The sequence below is a fragment of the Scyliorhinus torazame genome, chromosome 16, assembly GCF_047496885.1.
Source record: "Scyliorhinus torazame isolate Kashiwa2021f chromosome 16, sScyTor2.1, whole genome shotgun sequence".
Taxonomy (NCBI): domain Eukaryota; kingdom Metazoa; phylum Chordata; class Chondrichthyes; order Carcharhiniformes; family Scyliorhinidae; genus Scyliorhinus; species Scyliorhinus torazame.
This window is the reverse complement of record NC_092722.1, coordinates 76,417,634-76,439,056: the sequence shown is the minus strand read 5'-3', so window position 1 is coordinate 76,439,056 and position 21,423 is coordinate 76,417,634. Positions and strand designations below refer to the sequence as shown.

The 21,423-nt window shown below is 60.6% G+C and overlaps 1 protein-coding gene across 1 annotated transcript in view; it reads left to right on the top strand.

Moving 5' to 3' along the window:
• Window positions 1–20,862, top strand: part of LOC140392886 (chloride channel protein-like) — a 1,200,068-nt gene extending 1,179,206 nt beyond the window's left edge. The window contains 4 exon segments of the mRNA XM_072478647.1: window positions 2,949–2,990; window positions 9,761–9,865; window positions 12,086–12,172; window positions 19,725–20,862. The gene's annotated coding sequence lies outside the window, so the exon portion shown is untranslated.
• Window positions 20,863–21,423: the final 561 nt, after the last annotated feature.

The window sequence follows — 21,423 nt, the reverse complement described above, 5'->3', positions numbered from 1 at the left end:
CCCCCCGCTCTCTCTGTCGCTCCCCCCACTCTCTCTGTCTCTCCCCCCACTCTCTGTCTCTCCCCCTCGCTCTCTCTGTCTCTCCCCCTCGCTCTCTGTCATTCCCCGCTCTCTCTGTCTCTCCCCCTCACTCTCTGTCTCTACCCCTCGCTCTCTCTGTCTCTCCGCCTCACTCTCTGTCTCTCCCCGCTCTCGTCTCTCCCCCTCACTCTCGGTCTCCCCCCTCGCTCTCTCTGTCTCTCCCCGCTCTCCCCTTCGCTCTCTCTGTCTCTCCCCGCTCTCTGTCTCTCCCCGCTCTCTCTGTCCCTCCCCCTCGGTCTCTCTGTCTCTCCCCGCTCTCTCTGGCTCACCCCCTAGCTCTTTCGCTCACCCGCTCTCTCTGTCTATCCACCTCACTTTCTGTCGCTCGTCCTCTCTCTTGTCTCTCCCCCTCACTCTCTCTCCCCCCCCTCGCTCTCTCTGTCTATCCCCCTCACTCTCTGTCTCTCCCCGCTCTCGTCTCTCCCCCTCACTCTCTGTCTCCCCCCCCCTCGCTCTCTCTGTCTCTCCCCGCTCTCCCCTTCGCTCTCTCTGTCTCTCCCCGCTCTCTGTCTCTCCCCGCTCTCTCTGTCCCTCCCCCTCGGTCTCTCTGTCTCTCCCCGCTCTCTCTGGCTCACCCCCTAGCTCTGTCGCTCACCCGCTGTCTCTGTCTATCCCCCTCACTCTCTGTCGCTCGTCCTCTCTCTTGTCTCTCCCCCTCACTCTCTCTCCCCCCCCTCGCTCTTTCTGTCTATCCCCCTCACTCTCTGTCTCTCTCCCGCTCTCTAGTCTCTCCCCCTCACTCTCTGTCGCTCTCCCGCTCTCTTGCCTCTCCCCCTCACTCTCTGTCTCCCCCCCTCGCTCTCTCTGTCTCTCCCCCTCGCTCTGTCACTCCCCCGCTCTCTTGCCTCTCCCCCTCACTCTCTGTCTCCCCCCCTCGCTCTCTCTGTCTATCCCCCTCACTCTCTGTCGCTCCCCCGCTCTCTTGTCTCTCCCCCACACTCTCTATGTCCCCCCGCTCTCTCTGTCTCTCCCCCTCACTCTCTGTCGCTCCCCCGCTCTCTTGTCTCTCCCCCTCACTCTCTGTCTATCCCACTCACTCTCTGTCGCACCCCCGCTCTCTTGTCTCTCCACCCTCACTCTCTGTCTCCCCCCCGCTCTCTCTGTCTCTCCCCTCACTCTCTGTCGCTCCCCCGCTCTCTTGACTCGCCCCCTCACTCTCTGTCTCTCTGCTCTCTCTGTCTCTCCCCCTCACTCTGTCTCTGTCCGCTCTCTCTGTCACTCCCGCTCACTCTCTGTCTCTCCCCGCTCTCTCTGTCTCTCCCCCTCTCTCTGCTTTCCCCCGCTCTCTTGTCTCTCCCCCTGACTCTCTGTCTCTCCCCCTCGCTCTCTCTGTCGCTCCCCCCACTCTCTGTCTCTCCCCCTCGCTCTCTCTGTCTCTCCCCCTCGCTCTCTCTGTCTCTCCCCCTCACTCTCTGTCTCTCCCCGATCTCTATGTCTGTCCCCGCTCTCTTGTCTCTCCCCCTCACTCTCTGTCTCTCTCCCCTCTCTCTGTCTCTCCCCCTCACTCTCTGTCGCTCCCCCTCACTCTCTGTCGCTCAACCGCTCTTTTGACTCTCCCCCTCACTCTCTGTCTCTCTCCCCTCTCTCTGTCTCTCCCCCTCACTCTCTGTCTCTGTCCGCTCTCTCTGTATCTCCCCCTCACTCTCTTTCGTCCCCCACTCTCTTGTCTCTCCCCCTCACTCTGTTTCTCCCCCCGCTCTCTCTGTCGCTCCCACCACTCTCTGTCTCTCCCCCTCTCTCTCTCTGTCTCTCCCCCTCGCTCTCTGTCATTCCCCGCTCTCTCTGTCTCTCCCCCTCGCTCTCTGTCTCTACCCCTCGCTCTCTCTGTCTCTCCCCCTCACTCTCTGTCTCTCCCCGCTTTCGTCTCTCCCCCTCACTCTCTGTATCCCCCCTTCACTCTCTCTGTCTCTCCCCTCACTCTCTGTCTCTCCCCGCTCTCTCTGTCTATCCCACTCACTCTCTGTCGCTCCCCCGCTCTCTCTGTCTCTCCCCCTCACTCTCTGTCGCTCCCCCGCTCTCTTGTCTCTCCACCCTCACTCTCTGTCTCCCCCCCAGCTCTCTCTGTCTCTCCCCCTCACTCTCTGTCGCTCCCCCGCTCTCTTGACTCGCCCCCTCACTCTCTGTCTCTCCGCTCTCTCTGTCTCTCCCCCTCACTCTGTCTCTGTCCGCTCTCTCTGTCTCTCCCGCTCACTCTCTGTCTCTCCCCGCTCTCTCTGTCTCTCCCCCTCACTCTCTGTCGTCCCCCACTCTCTTGTCTCTCCGCCTCACTCTCTGTTTCTCCCCCCCGCTCTCTCTGTTGCTCCCCCCACTCTCTGTCTCTCCCCCTCGCTCTCTCTGTCTCTCCCCCTCGCTCTCTGTCATTCCCCGCTCTCTCTGTCTCTCCCCCTCATTCTCTCTGTCTATCCCCCTCACTCTGTGTTGCTCCCACTCACTCTATATCTCTCATCGCTCTCTCTGTCTCTCCTCTGCTTCCTCTGTCCTCTCCCCCTCGCTCTCTTTTCTCTCACCCTCATTCTCTGTCTCTCCCCGCTCTCGTCTCTCCCCCTCACTCTCTGTCTCCCCCCCCTCGTCCTCTCTGTCTCTCCCCGTTGTCTGTCTCTCCCTCTCGCTCTCTCTGTCTCTCCCCCTCGGTCTCTCTGTCTCTCCCTTTCGGTCTCTCTGTCTCTCCCCGCTCTCTCTGTCTCTCCCCCTAGCTCTCTCTGTCTTTACCCGCTCTCTCTGTCCTCTCCCCCGCCCTCTCTTTCTCTTAACGTTCTCTCTCTCTCTCCCTCTCCCTTCAACGTCCACTCTCTCCGCTGTACTCTCTGCCTCTCCCTCGCTGTCTAGCTCACTGATTCTCTTGCTGAGTTATTGTTTATTATTTTTAGGAAAATGATTGGAAGCTTCTGGATACGATGAGCTCAGAAGAGGTGAGATCAATCTTACAGCCACCCGGACTGATTCACCCCCTCCCTAACCCAGGGTCACTGGACAGGGATCAGGAGCAGGAACCCGGACTGATTCACCCCCTCCCTAACCCAGGGTCACTGGACAGGGATCGGGAGCAGGAACCCGGACAGATTCACCCCCTCCCTAACCCAGGGTCACTGGACAAGGATCAGGAGCAGGAACCGGACAGATTCACCCCCTCCCTAACGCAGGGTCACTGGACAGGGATCAGGAGCAGGAACCCGGACTGATTCACTCCCCCCTCCCTAACCCAGGGGTCACTGGACAGGGATCAGGAGCAGGAACCCGGGCTGATTCACCCCCTCCCGAACCCAGGGTCACTGGACAGGGATCAGGAGCAGGAACCCGGACTGATTCACCCCCTCCCTAACCCAGGGTCACTGGACAGGGATCGGGAGCAGGAACCCGGACAGATTCACCCCCTCCCTAACCCAGGGTCACTGGACAAGGATCAGGAGCAGGAACCGGACAGATTCACCCCCTCCCTAACGCAGGGTCACTGGACAGGGATCAGGAGCAGGAACCCGGACTGATTCACTCCCCCCTCCCTAACCCAGGGGTCACTGGACAAGGATCAGGAGCAGGAACCCGGACTGATTCACTCCACCTCCCTAACCCAGGGGTCACTGGACAGGGATCAGGAGCAGGAACCCGGGCTGATTCACCCCCTCCCGAACCCAGGGTCACTGGACAGGGATCAGGAGCAGGAACCCGGACTGATTCACCCCCTCCCTAACCGAGGGTCACTGGACAGGGATCAGGAGCAGGAACCCGGACTGATTCACCCCCTCCCTAACCCAGGGGTCACTGGACAAGGATCAGGAGCAGGAACCCGGACTGATTCACCCCCTCCCTAACCGAGGGTCACTGGACAGGGATCAGGAGCAGGAACCCGGACTGATTCACCCCCTCCTGAACCCAGGGTCACCGGACAGGGATCAGGAGCAGGAACCGGACTGATTCACCCCCTCCCTAACCCAGGGTCACTGGACAGGGATCAGGAGCAGGAACCCAGGCTGATTCACCCCCTCCCTAACCCAGGGTCACTGGACAGGGATCAGGAGCAGGAACCCGGGCTGATTCACCCCCTCCCGAACCCAGGGTCACTGGACATGGATCAGGAGCAGGAACCTGGGCTGATTCACTCCCTCCCTAACCCAGGGTCACTGGACAGGGATCAGGAGCAGGAACCCGGGCTGATTCACCCCCTCCCTAACCCAGGGTCACTGGACAGGGATCAGGAGCAGGAACCGGGGCTGATTCACCACCTCCCTAACCCAGGGACACTGGACAGGGATCAGGAGCAGGAACCCGGACTGATACACCCCGACCTAACCCAGGGTCACTGGACAGGGATCAGGAGCAGGAACCTAGACTGATTCAACCCCTCCCTAACCCATGGGTCACTGGACAGGGATCAGGAGCAGGAACCCGGGCTGATACACCCCCTCCCTAACCCAGGGTCACTGGATCAGGAGCAGGAGCAGGAACCCGGACTGATTCACCCCCTCCCTAACCCAGGGTCACTGGACAGGGATCAGGAGCAGGAACCCGGGCTGATACACCCACTCCCTAACCCAGGGTCACTGGATCAGGAGCAGGAGCAGGAACCCGGACTGATTCACCCCCTCCCTAACCCAGGGTCACTGGACAGGGATCAGGAGCAGGAACCCGGACTGATTCACCCCCTCCCGAACCCAGGGTCACTGGACAGGGATCAGGAGCAGGATCCCGGACTGATTCACCCCCCTCCCTAACCCAGGGTCACTGGACAGGGATCAGGAGCAGGAACCCGGACTGATACACCCCTACCTCACCCAGGGTCACTGGACAGGGATCAGGAGCAGGAACCTAGACTGATTCACCCCCTCCCTAACCCATGGGTCACTGGACAGGGATCAGGAGCAGGAACCCGGGCTGATTCACCCCCTCCCTAACCCAGGGTTCACTGGACAGGGATCAGGAGCAGGAACCCGGACTGATTCACTCCCTCCCTAACCCAGGGTCACGGGACAGGGATCAGGAGCAGGAACCCGGACTGATTCACCCCCTCCCTAACCCAGGGTCACCGGACAGGGATCAGGAGCAGGAACCCGGACTGATTCACCCCCTCCCTAACCCAGGGGTCACTGGACAGGGATCAGGAGCAGGAACCCGGACTGATTCACTCCCTCCCTAACCCAGGGTCACTGGACAGGGATCAGGAGCAGGAACCCAGACTGATTCACCCCCCTCCCTAACCCAGGGTCACTGGACAGGGATCAGGAGCAGGAACCCGGACTGATTCACTCCCATTCCCTCACCCAGGGTTCACTGGACAGGGATCAGGAGCAGGAACCCGGACTGATTCACTCCCTCCCTAACCCAGGGTCACTGGACAGGGATCAGGAGCAGGAACCCGGACTGATTCACCCCCTCCCTAACCCAGGGTCACTGGACAGGGATCAGGAGCAGGAACCCGGACTGATTCACCCCCTCCCGAACCCAGGGTCACTGGACAGGGATCAGGAGCAGGATCCCGGACTGATTCACTCCCTCCCTAACCCAGGGTCACTGGACAGGGATCAGGAGCAGGAACCCGGACTGATACACCCCTACCTCACCCAGGGTCACTGGACAGGGATCAGGAGCAGGAACCTAGACTGATTCACCCCCTCCCTAACCCATGGGTCACTGGACAGGGATCAGGAGCAGGAACCCGGGCTGATTCACCCCCTCCATAACCCAGGGTCACTGGACAGGGATCAGGAGCAGGAACCCGGGATGATTCACCCCCTCCCTAACCCAGGGTTCACTGGACAGGGATCAGGAGCTGGAACCCGGACTGATTCACTCCCTCCCTAACGCAGGGTCACTGGACAGGGATCAGGAGCAGGAACCCGGACTGATTCACTCCCTCCCTAACCCAGGGTCACGGGACAGGGATCAGGAGCAGGAACCCGGACTGATTCACCCCCTCCCTAACCCAGGGTCACCGGACAGGGATCAGGAGCAGGAACCCGGACTGATTCACCCCCTCCCTAACCCAGGTCTCACTGGACAGGGATCAGGAGCAGGAACCCGGACTGATTCACCCCCTCCCTAACCCAGGGTCACTGGACAGGGATCAGGAGCAGGAACCCAGACTGATTCACCCCCCTCCCTAACCCAGGGTCACTGGACAGGGATCAGGAGCAGGAACCCGGACTGATTCACTCCCATTCCCTAACCCAGGGTTCACTGGACAGGGATCAGGAGCAGGAAGCCGGACTGATTCACTCCCTCCCTAACCCAGGGTCACTGGACAGGGATCAGGAGCAGGAACCCGGACTGATTCACCCCCTCCCTAACCCAGGGTCACTGGACAGGGATCAGGAGCAGGAACCCGGGATGATTCACCCCCTCCTTTACCCAGGGTCACTGGACAGCAATCAGGAGCAGGAACCCGGGCTGATACACCCCCTCCCTAACCCAGGGTCACTGGATCAGGAGCAGGAGCAGGAACCCAGACTGATTCACCCCCTCCCTAACCAATGGGTCACTGGACAGGGATCAGGAGCAGGAACCCGGACTGATTCACCCCCTCCCTAACCCAGGGTCACTGGATCAGGAGCAGGGGCAGGAACCCGGACTGATTCACTCCCTCCCTAACCCAGGGTCACTGGACAGGGATCAGGAGCAGGAACCCAGACTGATTTACTCCCTCCCTAACCCAGGGTCACTGGACAGGGATCAGGAGCAGGAACACGGGCTGATTCACCCCCTCCCTCACCCAGGGTCACTGGACATGGATCAGGAGCAGGAACCCGGACTGATTCACCCTCTCCCTAACCCAGGGTCACTGGACAGGGATCAGGAGCAGGAACACGGGCTGATTCACCCCCTCCCTAACCCAGGGTCACTGGACAGGGATCAGGAGCAGGAACCCGGACTGATTCACCCTCTCCCTAACCCAGGGTCACTGGACAGGGATCAGGAGCAGGAACCCGGACTGATTCACCCCCTCCCTAACCCAGGGTCACTGGACAGGGATCAGGAGCAGGAACCCGGGCTGATTCACCCCCTCCATAACCCAGGGTCACTGGACAGGGATCAGGAGCAGGAACCCGGACTGATTCACCCCCTCCCTAACCCAGGGTCACTGGACAGGGATCAGGAGCAGGAACCCGGGCTGATTCACCCCCTCCCTAACCCAGGGTCACTGGACAGGGATCAGGAGCAGGAACCCGGGCTGATTCACCCCCTCCCTAACCCAGGGTCACTGGATCAGGAGCAGGGGCAGGAACCCGGGCTGATTCACCCCCTCCCTAACCCAGGGGTCACTGGACAGGGATCAGGAGCAGGAACCCGGACTGATTCACCCCCTCCCTAACCCAGGGTCACTGGACAGGGATCAGGAGCAGGAACCCGGGCTGATTCACCCCCTCCCTAACCCAGGGTCACTGGACAGGGATCAGGAGCAGGAACCCGGGCTGATTCACTCCCTCCCTAACCCAGGGTCACTGGACAGGGATCAGGAGCAGGAACCCGGACTGATTCACCCCCTCCCTAACCCAGGGTCACTGGATCAGGAGCAGGGGCAGGAACCCGGGCTGATTCACCCCCACCATAACCCAGGGTCACTGGACAGAGATCAGGTGCAGGAACACGGACTGATTCACTCCCCCCCCCTAACCCAGGGTCATTGGACAGGGATCAGGAGCAGGAACCCGGGCTGATTCACCCCCTCCCTAACCCAGGGGTCACTGGACAGGGATCAGGAGCAGGAACCCGGGCTGATTCACCCCCTCCCGAACCCAAGGTCACTGGACAGGGATCAGGAGCAGGATCCCGGACTGATTCACTCCCTCCCTAACCCAGGGTCACTGGACAGGGATCAGGATCAGGAACCCGGACTGATTCACTCCCTCCCTAACCCAGGGTCACTGGACAGGGATCAGGAGCAGGAACTCGGACTGATTCACTCCCTCCCTAACCCAGGGTCACTGGACAGGGATCAGGAGCAGGAACCCGGACTGATACACCCCTACCTCACCCAGGGTCACTGGACAGGGATCAGGAGCAGGAACCTAGACTGATTCACCCCCTCCCTAACCCATGGGTCACTGGACAGGGATCAGGAGCAGGAACCCGGGCTGATTCACCCCCTCCCTAACCCAGGGTTCACTGGACAGGGATCAGGAGCAGGAACCCGGGCTGATTCACCCCCTCCCTAACCCAGGGTTCACTGGATCAGGAGCAGGGGCAGGAACCCGGACTGATTCACTCCGTCCCTAACCCAGAGTCACTGGACAGGGATCAGGAGCAGGAACCCGGACTGATTCACTCCCTCCCTAACCCAGGGTCACGGGACAGGGATCAGGAGCAGGAACCCGGACTGATTCACCCCCTCCCTAACCCAGGGTCACCGGACAGGGATCAGGCGCAGGAACCCGGACTGATTCACCCCCTCCCTAACCCAGGGGTAACTGGACAGGGATCAGGAGCAGGAACCCGGACTGATTCACCCCCTCCCTAACCCAGGGTCACTGGACAGGGATCAGGAGCAGGAACCCAGACTGATTCACCCCCCTCCCTAACCCAGGGTCACTGGACAGGGATCAGGAGCAGGAACCCAGACTGATTCACCCCCTCCCTAACCCAGGGGTAACTGGACAGGGATCAGGAGCAGGAACCCGGACTGATTCACCCCCTGCCTAACCCAGGGTCACTGGACAGGGATCAGGAGCAGGAACCCAGACTGATTCACCCCCCTCCCTAACCCATGGGTCACTGGACAGGGATCAGGAGCAGGAACACGGGCTGATACACCCCCTCCCATACTCAGGGTCACTGGACAGGGATCAGGAGCAGGAACCCGGACTGATTCACTCCCTCCCTAACCCACGGTCACTGGACAGGGATCAGGAGCAGGAACCCGGACTGATTCACGCCCTCCCTAACCCAGGGTCACTGGACAGGGATCAGGAGCAGGAACCCGGACTGATTCACCCCCTCCCTAACCCAGGGTCACTGGACAGGGATCAGGAGCAGGAACCCGGACTGATTCACCCCCTCCCTAACCCAGGGTCACTGGATCAGGAGCAGGAGCAGGAACCCAAACTGATTCACCCCCTCCCTAACCCAGGGTCACTGGACAGGGATCAGGAGCAGGAACCTGGACTGATACACCCCTACCTAACCCAGGGTCACTGGACAGGGATCAGGAGCAGGAACCCAGACTGATTCACCCCCTCCCTAACCCATGGGTCACTGGACAGGGATCAGGAGCAGGAACCCGGGCTGATTCACCCCCTCCCTAACCCAGGGTCACTGGACAGGGATCAGGAGCAGGAACCCGGGCTGATTCACCCCCTCCCTAACCCAGGGTTCACTGGATAGGGATCAGGAGCAGGAACCCGGACTGATTCACTCCCTCCCTAACCCAGGGTCACTGGACAGGGATCAGGAGCAGGAACCCGGACTGATTCACTCCCTCCCTAACCCAGGGTCACTGGACAGGGATCTGGAGCAGGAACCCAGGCTGATTCTTCCCCTCCCTAACCCAGAGTCACTGGACAGGGATCAGGAGCAGGAACCCGGGCTGATTCACCCCCTCCCTAACCCAGGGTCACTGGACAGGGATCAGGAGCAGGAACCCGGACTGATTCACCCCCTCCCTGACCCAGGGTCACTGGATAGGGATCAGGTGCATGGGTGAGTGAGTGTAGTTGCTTTCAAATCCATCTCTAACCTTTGGTAAATGCTGCAGATTGTTGCCTGGGAGAAGGTCCAGGGTGAAATCCCCGTAAACTTCGATAATTGTCGGATCGACGCATCGCCATTTCAGCTTGTGGAGAGAACATCATTACACAAGGTGTGTTCGCGGAGCTGGGGGGGTGTGTGAGAGATATCAGTGTTACAGTGAGGGGTGTGGGATATATCAGAGTGTTACAGTGAGGGGTGTGGGAGATATCAGTCTTACAGTGAGGGGTGTGGGGTATATCAGAGTGTTACAGTGAGGAGTGGGGGATGCATCAGAGTGTTACAGTGAGGGGTGTGGGGTATATCAGTGTGTTACAGTGAGGGGTGTGGGATATATCACAGTGTTACAGTGAGGGTTGTGAGATATATCTGAGTGTTACAGTGAGGAGTGTGGGATGTATCAGAGTGTTACAGTGAGGGGTGTGGGATATATCAGAGTGTTACAGTGAGGGGTGTGGGATATATCACAGTGTTACAGTGAGGGGTGTGGGATGCATCAGAGTGTTACAGTGAGGGGTGTGGGATATATCAGTGTGTTACAGTGAGAGTGTGCGATATATCACAGTGTTACAGCGAGGGGTGTGGGATATATCAGTGTTACAGTGAGGGGTGTGGGATATATCAGAGTGTTACAGTGAGGGGTGTGGGGTATATCTGAGTGTTACAGTGAGGAGTGTGGGATATATCAGAGTGTTACAGTGAGGGGTGTGGGATATATCAGAGTGTTACAGTGAGGGGTGTAGGATATATCAGAGTGTTACAGTGAGGGGTGTGGGGTATATCTGAGTATTACAGTGAGGAGTGTGGGATGCATCAGAGTGTGACAGTGAGGGGTGTGGGGTATATCAGAATGTTACAGTGAGGGGTGTGGGATATATCACAGTGTTACAGTGAGGGGTGTGGGATATATCAGAGTGTTACAGTGAGGGGTGTGGGATATATCAGTGTGTTACAGTGAGGGGTGTGGGGTATATCAGTGTGTTACAGTGAGGGGTGTGCGATATATCAGTGTGTTACAGTGAGGGGTGTGGGGTATATCAGAGTGTTACAGTGAGGAGTGTGGGGTATATCAGAGTGTTACAGCGAGGGATGTGGGATATATCAGAGTGTTACAGTGAGGGGTGTGGGATATATCAGAGTGTTACAGTGAGGGGTGTGGGATATATCAGTGTGTTACAGTGAGGGGTGTGCGATATATCAGTGTGTTACAGTGAGGGGTGTGGGGTATATCAGAGTGTTACAGTGAGGAGTGTGGGGTATATCAGAGTGTTACAGCGAGGGATGTGGGATATATCAGAGTGTTACAGTTAGGGGTGTGGGATATATCAGAGTGTTACAGTTAGGGGTGTGGGATATATCAGAGTGTTACAGTGAGGGGTGTGGGATATATCAGAGTGTTACAGCGAGGGGTGTGGGATATATCAGAGTGTTACAGTTAGGGGTGTGGGATATATCAGAGTGTTACAGTTAGGGGTGTGGGATATATCAGAGTGTTACAGTGAGGGGTGTGGGGTATATCTGAGTGTTACAGTGAGGGGTGTGGGATGTATCAGAGTGTTACAGTGAGGGGTGTGGGGTATATCTGAGTGTTACAGCGAGGGATGTGGGATATATCATAGTGTTAAAGTGAGGGGTGTGGGATATATCAGAGTGTTACAGTGAGGGGTGTGGGATATATCAGAGTGTTACAGTGAGGGGTGTGGGATATATCAGAGTGTTACAGTGAGGGGTGTGGGATATATCAGAGTGTTACAGTGAGGGGTGTGGGATATATCAGAGTGTTACAGTGAGGGGTGTGGGATATATCAGAGTGTTACAGTGAGGGGTGTGGTGTATATCAGAGTGTTACAGTGAGGGGTGTGGGATATATCAGAGTGTTACAGTGAGGGGTGTGGGATATATCAGAGTGTTACAGTGAGGGGTGTGGGATATATCAGAGTGTTACAGTGAGGGGTGTGGGATATATCAGAGTGTTACAGTGAGGGGTGTGGGATATATCAGAGTGTTACAGTGAGGGGTGTGGGATATATCAGAGTGTTACAGTGAGGGGAGTGGAGTATATCAGAGTGTTACAATGAGGGGTGTGGGGTATATCAGAGTGTTACAATGAGGGGTGTGGAGTATATCAGAGTGTTACAGTGAGGGGTGTGGGGTATATCAGAGTGTTACAGTGAGGGGTGTGGGATACATCAGAGTGTTACAGCGAGGGGTGTGGGAGATATCAGAGTGTGACAGTGAGGGGTGTGGGAGATACCAGTGTGTTACTTTCATGTGTGTGGGGTATATCTGAGTCTCTCTCTGTATAGATCACCTCTCTGTCTCTCTGACTCAGACGCACACCCTATTTTCACTGCTCGGGTTGAACACTGTGTACGTTACCAGCCTCGGGAAGCTCGTGGGAGTTGTAGCCCTAAATGAGGTAAGGGCCGCACTGTCTACACGGCATTCCCCCACACCCTGCACTCACCATAACTTCGGGACCTGGAGGGCCCAGGGTGGGGGAGGCGGTACTTACCACGGGGATGGCATTGACGTGTGTGGTGGGGGGGGGGGGGGGGGGGTTGCGGGCGCAGTACTGACTGGCGGGGGTGGTCCAGATGCGGGGGAGGCAGCACGGATGGAGGGGACAGTACGGACGAAGGGGAGGTGCGGACGAAGGGGTGGTACAGACGGAGGGTTGGTACGGACGGAGAGTTGGTACGGACGGAGAGTTGGTACGGACGGAGAGTTGGTACGGACGGAGAGTTGGTACGGACGGAGGGTTGGTACGGACGGAGAGTTGGTACGAGCGGAGAGTTGGTACGGACGGAGGGTTGGTACGGACGGAGGGTTGGTACGGACGGAGGGTTGGTACGGACGGAGGGTTGGTACGGACGGAGAGTTGGTACGGACGGAGGGTTGGCACGGACGGAGGGTTGGTACGGACGGAGAGTTGGTACGGACGGAGGGTTGGTACGGACGGAGGGTTGGTACGGACGGAGGGTTGGTACGGGCGGAGGGTTGGTACGGACGGAGGGTTGGTACGGACGGAGGGTTGGTACGGACGGAGAGTTGGTACGGACGGAGGGTTGGTACGGACGGAGGGTTGGTACGGACGGAGAGTTGGTACGGATGGAAGGTTGGTACGGACGGAGGGTTGGTACGGGCGGAGGGTTGGTACGGGCGGAGGGTTGGTACGTGCGGAGGGTTGGTACGGACGGAGGGTTGGTACGGGCGGAGAGTTGGTACGAGCGGAGAGTTGGTACGGACGGAGGGTTGGTACGGACGGAGGGTTGGTACGGACGGAGGGTTGGTACGGACGGAGAGTTGGTACGGGCGGAGAGTTGGTACGGACGGAGGGTTGGTACGAGCGGAGGGTTGGTACGGACGGAGAGTTGGTACGGGCGGAGGGTTGGTACGGACGGAGGGTTGGTACGGACGGAGGGTTGGTACGGGCGGAGGGTTGGTACGGACGGAGAGTTGGTACGGACGGAGGGTTGGTACGAGCGGAGGGTTGGTACGGACGGAGGGTTGGTACGGACGGAGGGTTGGTACGGACGGAGGGTTGGTACGGACGGAGAGTTGGTACGAGCGGAGGGTTGGTACGGACGGAGGGTTGGTACGGACGGAGGGTTGGTACGGACGGAGAGTTGGTACGAGCGGAGAGTTGGTACGGACGGAGGGTTGGTACGGACGGAGGGTTGGTACGGACGGAGGGTTGGTACGAGCGGAGGGTTGGTACGAGCGGAGGGTTGGTACGAGCGGAGGGTTGGTACGGACGGAGGGTTGGTACGGACGGAGAGTTGGTACGGACGGAGAGTTGGTACGGACGGAGGGTTGGTACGGACGGAGAGTTGGTACGGACGGAGGGTTGGTACGGACGGAGGGTTGGTACGGACGGAGGGTTGGTACGAGCGGAGGGTTGGTACGGACGGAGGGTTGGTACGGGCGGAGGGTTGGTACGGACGGAGGGTTGGTACGGACGGAGAGTTGGTACGGACGGAGGGTTGGTACGGACGGAGAGTTGGTACGGACGGAGGGTTGGTACGGACGGAGGGTTGGTACGGACGGAGGGTTGGTACGGACGGAGGGTTGGTACGGACGGAGGGTTGGTACGGACGGAGGGTTGGTACGGACGGAGAGTTGGTACGGACGGAGGGTTGGTACGGACGGAGGGTTGGTACGGACGGAGGGTTGGTACGGACGGAGGGTTGGTACGGACGGAGGGTTGGTACGGACGGAGAGTTGGTACGGACGGAGGGTTGGTACGGACGGAGGGTTGGTACGGACGGAGAGTTGGTACGAGCGGAGGGTTGGTACGGACGGAGGGTTGGTACGGACGGAGAGTTGGTACGGACGGAGGGTTGGTACGGATAGTAAGTTGGTACGGACGGAGGGTTGGTACGGACGGAGAGTTGGTACGGACGGAGAGTTGGTACGGACAGAGGGTTGGTACGGACAGAGGGTTGGTACGGACGGAGGGTTGGTACGGACGGAGAGTTGGTACGGACGGAGGGTTGGTACGGACGGAGGGTTGGTACGAGCGGAGAGTTGGTACGGACGGAGAGTTGGTACGGACGGAGGGTTGGTACGGACGGAGGGTTGGTACGAGCGGAGAGTTGGTACGGACGGAGGGTTGGTACGGACGGAGAGTTGGTACGAGCGGAGAGTTGGTACGGACGGAGGGTTGGTACGGACGGAGAGTTGGTACGGACGGAGAGTTGGTACGGACGGAGGGTTGGTACGGACGGAGAGTTGGTACGGACGGAGGGTTGGTACGGACGGAGAGTTGGTACGGACGGAGGGTTGGTACGGACGGAGAGTTGGTACGGACAGAGGGTTGGTACGGACGGAGGGTTGGTACGAGCGGAGAGTTGGTACGGACGGAGGGTTGGTACGGACAGAGGGTTGGTACGGACGGAGAGTTGGTACGAGCGGAGAGTTGGTACGGACGGAGGGTTGGTACGGACGGAGGGTTGGTACGAGCGGAGAGTTGGTACGGACGGAGGGTTGGTACGGACGGAGGGTTGGTACGAGCGGAGAGTTGGTGCGGACGGAGGGTTGGTACGGACGGAGAGTTGGTACGGACGGAGTGTTGGTACGGACGGAGGGTTGGTACGGACGGAGGGTTGGTACGGACGGAGGGTTGGTACGGACGGAGAGTTGATACGGACGGAGGGTTGGTACGGACGGAGGGTTGGTACGGACGGAGAGTTGGTACGGACGGAGGGTATGTACGGACGGAGAGTTGGTACGGACGGAGGGTTGGTACGGACGGAGGGTTGGTACGGACGGTGAGTTGGTACGGACGGAGAGTTGGTACGGACGGAGAGTTGGTACGGACGGAGAGTTGGTACGGACGGAGAGTTGGTACGGACGGAGGGTTGGTACGGACGGAGGGTTGGTACGAGCGGAGGGTTGGTACGGACGGAGGGTTGGTACGGACGGAGAGTTGGTCCGGACGGAGGGTTGGTACGGACGGAGGGTTGGTACGAGCGGAGGGTTGGTACGGACGGAGGGTTGGTACGGACGGAGAGTTGGTACGGACGGAGAGTTGGTACGGACGGAGAGTTGGTACGGACGGAGAGTTGGTACGGACGGAGAGTTGGTACGGACGGAGGGTTGGTACGGACGGAGAGTTGGTACGGACGGAGGGTTGGTACGAGCGGAGGGTTGGTACGGACGGAGAGTTGGTACGGACGGAGGGTTGGTACGAGCGGGGGGTTGGTACGGACGGAGAGTTGGTACGAGCGGAGAGTTGGTACGGACGGAGGGTTGGTACGGACGGAGAGTTGGTACGAGCGGAGGGTTGGTACGGACGGTGAGTTGGTACGGACGGTGAGTTGATACGGACGGAGGGTTGGTACGGACGGAGGGTTGGTACGGACGGAGAGTTGGTACGGACAGAGGGTTGGTACGGACGGAGGGTTGGTACGGACGGAGGGTTGGTACGGACGGAGGGTTGGTACGGACGGAGGGTTGGTACGGACGGAGAGTTGGTACGGACGGAGGGTTGTTACGGACGGAGAGTTGGTACGAGCGGAGGGTTGGTACGGACGGAGAGTTGGTACGGACGGAGGGTTGGTACGGACGGTGAGTTGGTACGGACGGAGGGTTGGTACGGACGGAGAGTTGGTACGAGCGGAGGGTTGGTACGGACGGAGAGTTGGTACGGACGGAGGGTTGGTACGGACGGAGAGTTGGTACGAGCGGAGGGTTGGTACGGACGGAGAGTTGGTACGGACGGAGGGTTGGTACGGACGGAGAGTTGGTACGGACGGAGGGTTGGTACGGACGGAGGGTTGGTACGGACGGAGGGTTGGTACGGACGAGAGTTGGTACGAGCGGAGGGTTGGTACGGACGGAGGGTTGGTACGGACGGAGGGTTGGTACGGACGGAGGGTTGGTACGGACGGAGGGTTGGTACGGACGGAGAGTTGGTACGGACGGAGAGTTGGTACGGACGGAGGGTTGGTACGGACGGAGGGGGCCTGATGGATGGAGGGGTCCGTATGGACAGAGTGGGCAGTACTGACGGAGGGGGCGGGACTGACGGAGGGGGTGGGACTGAGGGGGGGCTTACTGAGGGGGAGTGGTGGTACTGAGGGGATTGAGTGGGGGTTGGGACTGAGGGGTGCGGGGGGGTGTAGTGGCAGAGGGTGTGGAATGAGGATTGCCAGAGCTTGAGAGCATTTGCTGTTGTGGAGTTCCAGAGTGTGAGGGTCCCGGAGAGTGAGGGTCGCGGAGTGTGAGGGTCGCGGAGTGTGAGGGTCCCGGAGGGTGAGGGTCCCGGAGAGTGAGGGTCCCGGAGTGTGAGGGTCCCGGAGTGTGAGGGTCCCGGAGTGTGAGGGTCCCGGAGTGTGAGGGTCCCGGAGTGTGAGGGTCCCGGAGTGTGAGGGTCCCGGAGTGTGAGGGTCCCGGAGTGTGAGGGTCCCGGAGAGTGGGGGTCCCGGAGAGTGGGGGTCCCGGAGAGTGGGGGTCCCGGAGTGTGGGGGTCCCGGAGAGTGAGGGTCCCGGAGAGTGAGGGTCCCGGAGGGTGAGGGTCCCGGAGAGTGAGGGTCCCGGAGTGTGAGGGTCCCGGAGTGTGAGGGTCCCGGAGTGTGAGGGTCCCGGAGTGTGAGGGTCCCGGAGTGTGAGGGTCCCGGAGAGTGAGGGTCCCGGAGAGTGAGGGTCCCGGAGAGTGAGGGTCCCGGAGAGTGAGGGTCCCGGAGTGTGAGGGTCCCGGAGTGTGAGGGTCCCGGAGAGTGGGGGTCCCGGAGAGTGGGGGTCCCGGAGTGTGGGGGTCCCGGAGAGTGGGGGTCCCGGAGAGTGGGGGTCCCGGAGTGTGAGGGTCCCGGAGAGTGAGGGTCCCGGAGAGTGAGGGTCCCGGAGTGTGAGGGTCCCGGAGTGTGAGGGTCCCGGAGAGTGAGGGTCCCGGAGAGTGAGGGTCCCGGAGTGTGTGGGTCCCGGAGTGTGAGGGTCCCGGAGTGTGAGGGTCCCGGAGTGTGAGGGTCCCGGAGTGTGAGGGTCCCGGAGAGTGGGGGTCCCGGAGAGTGGGGGTCCCGGAGAGTGGGGGTCCCGGAGTGTGGGGGTCCCGGAGAGTGAGGGTCCCGGAGAGTGAGGGTCCCGGAGAGTGAGGGTCCCGGAGTGTGAGGGTCCCGGAGTGTGAGGGTCCCGGAGTGTGAGGGTCCCGGAGTGTGAGGGTCCCGGAGAGTGAGGGTCCCGGAGAGTGAGGGTCCCGGAGAGTGAGGGTCCCGGAGAGTGAGGGTCCCGGAGAGTGAGGGTCCCGGAGTGTGTGGGTCCCGGAGTGTGAGGGTCCCGGAGTGTGAGGGTCCCGGAGTGTGGGGGTCCCGGAGTGTGGGGGTCCCGGAGAGTGGGGGTCCCGGAGAGTGGGGGTCCCGGAGTGTGGGGGTCCCGGAGGGTGGGGGTCCCGGAGGGTGGGGGTCCCGGAGGGTGAGGGTCCCGGAGGGTGAGGGTCCCGGAGAGTGAGGGTCCCGGAGTGTGAGGGTCCCGGAGAGTGAGGTTCCCGGAGTGTGTGGGTCCCGGAGTGTGAGGGTCCCGGAGTGTGGGGGTCCCGGAGAGTGGGGGTCCCGGAGAGTGAGGGTCCCGGAGAGTGAGGGTCCCGGAGAGTGAGGGTCCCGGAGAGTGAGGGTCCCGGAGAGTGAGGGTCCCGGAGTGTGAGGGTCCCGGAGAGTGAGGGTCCCGGAGAGTGAGGGTCCCGGAGAGTGAGGGTCCCGGAGTGTGAGGGTCCCGGAGTGTGAGGGTCCCGGAGTGTGAGGGTCCCGGAGAGTGAGGGTCCCGGAGAGTGAGGGTCCCGGACAGTGAGGGTCCCGGAGTGTGAGGGTCCCGGAGTGTGAGGGTCCCGGAGAGTGAGGGTCCCGGAGAGTGAGGGTCCCGGAGAGTGAGGGTCCCGGAGTGTGAGGGTCCCGGAGAGTGAGGGTCCCGGAGAGTGAGGGTCCCGGAGAGTGAGGGTCCCGGAGAGTGAGGGTCCCGGAGTGTGAGGGTCCCGGAGTGTGAGGGTCCCGGAGTGTGAGGGTCCCGGAGTGTGAGGGTCCCGGAGTGTGAGGGTCCCGGAGAGTGAGGGTCCCGGAGAGTGAGGGTCCCGGAGAGTGAGGGTCCCGGAGAGTGAGGGTCCCGGAGAGTGAGGGTCCCGGTGAGTGAGGGTCCCGGAGTGTGAGGGTCCCGGAGAGTGAGGGTCCCGGAGAGTGAGGGTCCCGGAGAGTGAGGGTCCCGGAGAGTGAGGGTCCCGGAGAGTGAGGGTCCCGGAGTGTGAGGGTCCCGGAGTGTGAGGGTCCCGGAGAGTGAGGGTCCCGGAGAGTGAGGGTCCCGGAGAGTGAGGGTCCCGGAGTGTGAGGGTCCCGGAGTGTGAGGGTCCCGGAGTGTGGGGGTCCCGGAGAGTGGGGGTCCCGGAGTGTGGGGGTCCCGGAGTGTGGGGGTCCCGGAGAGTGGGGGTCCCGGAGAGTGGGGGTCCCGGAGTGTGGGGGTCCCGGAGTGTGGGGGTCCCGGAGAGTGGGGGTCCCGGAGAGTGGGGGTCCCGGAGAGTGAGGGTCCCGGAGAGTGAGGGTCCCGGAGAGTGAGGGTCCCGGAGTGTGAGGGTCCCGGAGAGTGAGGGTCCCGGAGTGTGAGGGTCCCGGAGTGTGAGGGTCCCGGAGTGTGAGGGTCCCGGAGTGTGAGGGTCCCGGAGTGTGAGGGTCCCGGAGAGTGAGGGTCCCGGAGAGTGAGGGTCCCGGAGAGTGAGGGTCCCGGAGAGTGAGGGTCCCGGAGTGTGAGGGTCCCGGAGTGTGAGGGTCCCGGAGTGTGAGGGTCCCGGAGTGTGAGGGTCCCGGAGAGTGAGGGTCCCGGAGTGTGAGGGTCCCGGAGTGTGAGGGTCCCGGAGTGTGAGGGTCCCGGAGAGTGAGGGTCCCGGAGAGTGAGGGTCCCGGAGAGTGAGGGTCCCGGAGAGTGAGGGTCCCGGAGAGTGAGGGTCCCGGAGAGTGAGGGTCCCGGAGTGTGAGGGTCCCGGAGTGTGAGGGTCCCGGAGTGTGAGGGTCCCGGAGAGTGAGGGTCCCGGAGAGTGAGGGTCCCGGAGTGTGAGGGTCCCGGAGTGTGAGGGTCCCGGAGTGTGAGGGTCCCGGAGAGTGAGGGTCCCGGAGAGTGAGGGTCCCGGAGAGTGAGGGTCCCGGAGAGTGAGGGTCCCGGAGAGTGAGGGTCCCGGAGAGTGAGGGTCCCGGAGAGTGAGGGTCCCGGAGAGTGAGGGTCCCGGAGAGTGAGGGTCCCGGAGTGTGAGGGTCCCGGAGTGTGAGGGTCCCGGAGAGTGAGGGTCCCGGAGTGTGAGGGTCCCGGAGAGTGAGGGTCCCGGAGAGTGAGGGTCCCGGAGAGTGAGGGTCCCGGAGAGTGAGGGTCCCGGAGAGTGAGGGTCCCGGAGTGTGAGGGTCCCGGAGTGTGAGGGCAGTGTTACGAGTTTTCTTTTCTGTGGTCCAACATTTGCGAGCGAATAATTCTCTTCTGCCTCTGTCCACCCCACCCCTGCCCAGATCCAGCAAGCCATCCAGGGGACTTCGTCATCAGGCATCCGACTGAGGCCGCCCCTGGCCAGCTTCCGGGACATGCAGGAGCTGCTCAAACCTGACCGTGTGCAGGCGGTGGTCCGGAGGATGGCCTGGCTCCTGCCCACCAGCTCGACCCCCTGGGGGCAGTCCGCCACCAAGATCGCCGACGAGCACCTCGCCACTGACCCGCCAACCTCCTGAGGTGCGGGTGCACGCCCGCGCCCTGAGCCCGGAGTGGGTGCAGCAAGAGGCGGAGGAGGCGGTGCCGAGGGGAGTGAGGAGGGATTGAGGGCAGGAATAAGGGACAGATTCTGCATTTTATTATTACGATACTCTTTGACGACACAATAGAGACTATTGGGCAGATGTGGTTTGTTTCATTTCTTGAACTGATGGCTTCGGTGGGGGGGGGGGCGGCTTTGCGTTGATTTGACGGGCAGAGAGTGTCCAGTTGGAACCCACTCCCACCCTGACCTCTCCGGAGGCCGTAGAGGAAGGGCGGAGGTGGGGTGTCAAAGTGCACTCGACCTTGACCTCTGTGTCGCTCGTCACTGAACGTCTTAACGATTCGCTTCCTCGGATTTCATTCCCTTCCTCACTCTGCAAAAACGACAGCAGGTGTCCGCATCTCTCTGCCACTCATCCCCTTCTCCCACCCCCCCCCCCTCCTCTACCGCACATCACATCTCCCCCCCCTCTTCCTCCATCACCCCACCCTGTTAGGGGATCTGGAAGGACTATCGTTGTCCCCTCCGTCCCGTCGCGTCCCACCTTGGCGGACCTGGTAGATCAGAGCCTGGCTGCCTGGAGTGGCAGACGCTCCGGTCTTTGTCCAATCGGCAGCGGGATGGACTTGATTGATTGCATTTTGGCATTGAAGAGGACTTATTTTGCATCTGTATATCCAAAGTGCTGTGTAAATCAAGAACCGGAATATTGGGAGTCAGTGGAATTGTGTGGAAGGGGATATGGGGAGAGAGACGGACATTTTCCCCACCCCTCTCCTTGCCTGGCGAGGGCGTCCGTCATTGTTGAAGGCGGACGATGCACAAACTGAGGCCTTGGGCAAAGGCACTGCGGCCTCAACTGTCGATCGACATTAAACTTAACTGACCGACAGTGACAGGGTTTCCATGTGTGTTTTTTCATCAATGATTCATTTTCCCTCTCCAGCACAGGAGCAACAGGCGATTCCCGCCAGTCCCCGACACCTCCGTCTGATATATGGAGAGAGAGAGACATAGTCAGTGTACAGATATCTCCCTGAGAGAGAGGGAACTGAGAGACACCAGTCAGTGTACAGATATCTCCCTGAGAGAGAGGGAACTGAGAGACACCAGTCAGTGTACAGATATCTCCCTGAGAGAGAGGGAACTGAGAGACACCAGTCAGTGTACAGATATCTCCCTGAGAGAGAGGGGACTGAGAGACACCAGTCAGTGTACAGATATCTCCCTGAGAGAGAGGGAACTGAGAGACACCAGTCAGTGTACAGATATCTCCCTGAGAGAGAGGGAACTGAGAGACACCAGTCAGTGTACAGATTTCTCCCTGAGAGAGAGGGAACTGAGAGACAGCAGTCAGTGTACAGATATCTCCCTGAGAGAGAGGGAACTGAGACACACCAGTCAGTGTACAGATATCTCCCTGAGAGAGAGGGAACTGAGAGACACCAGTCAGTGTA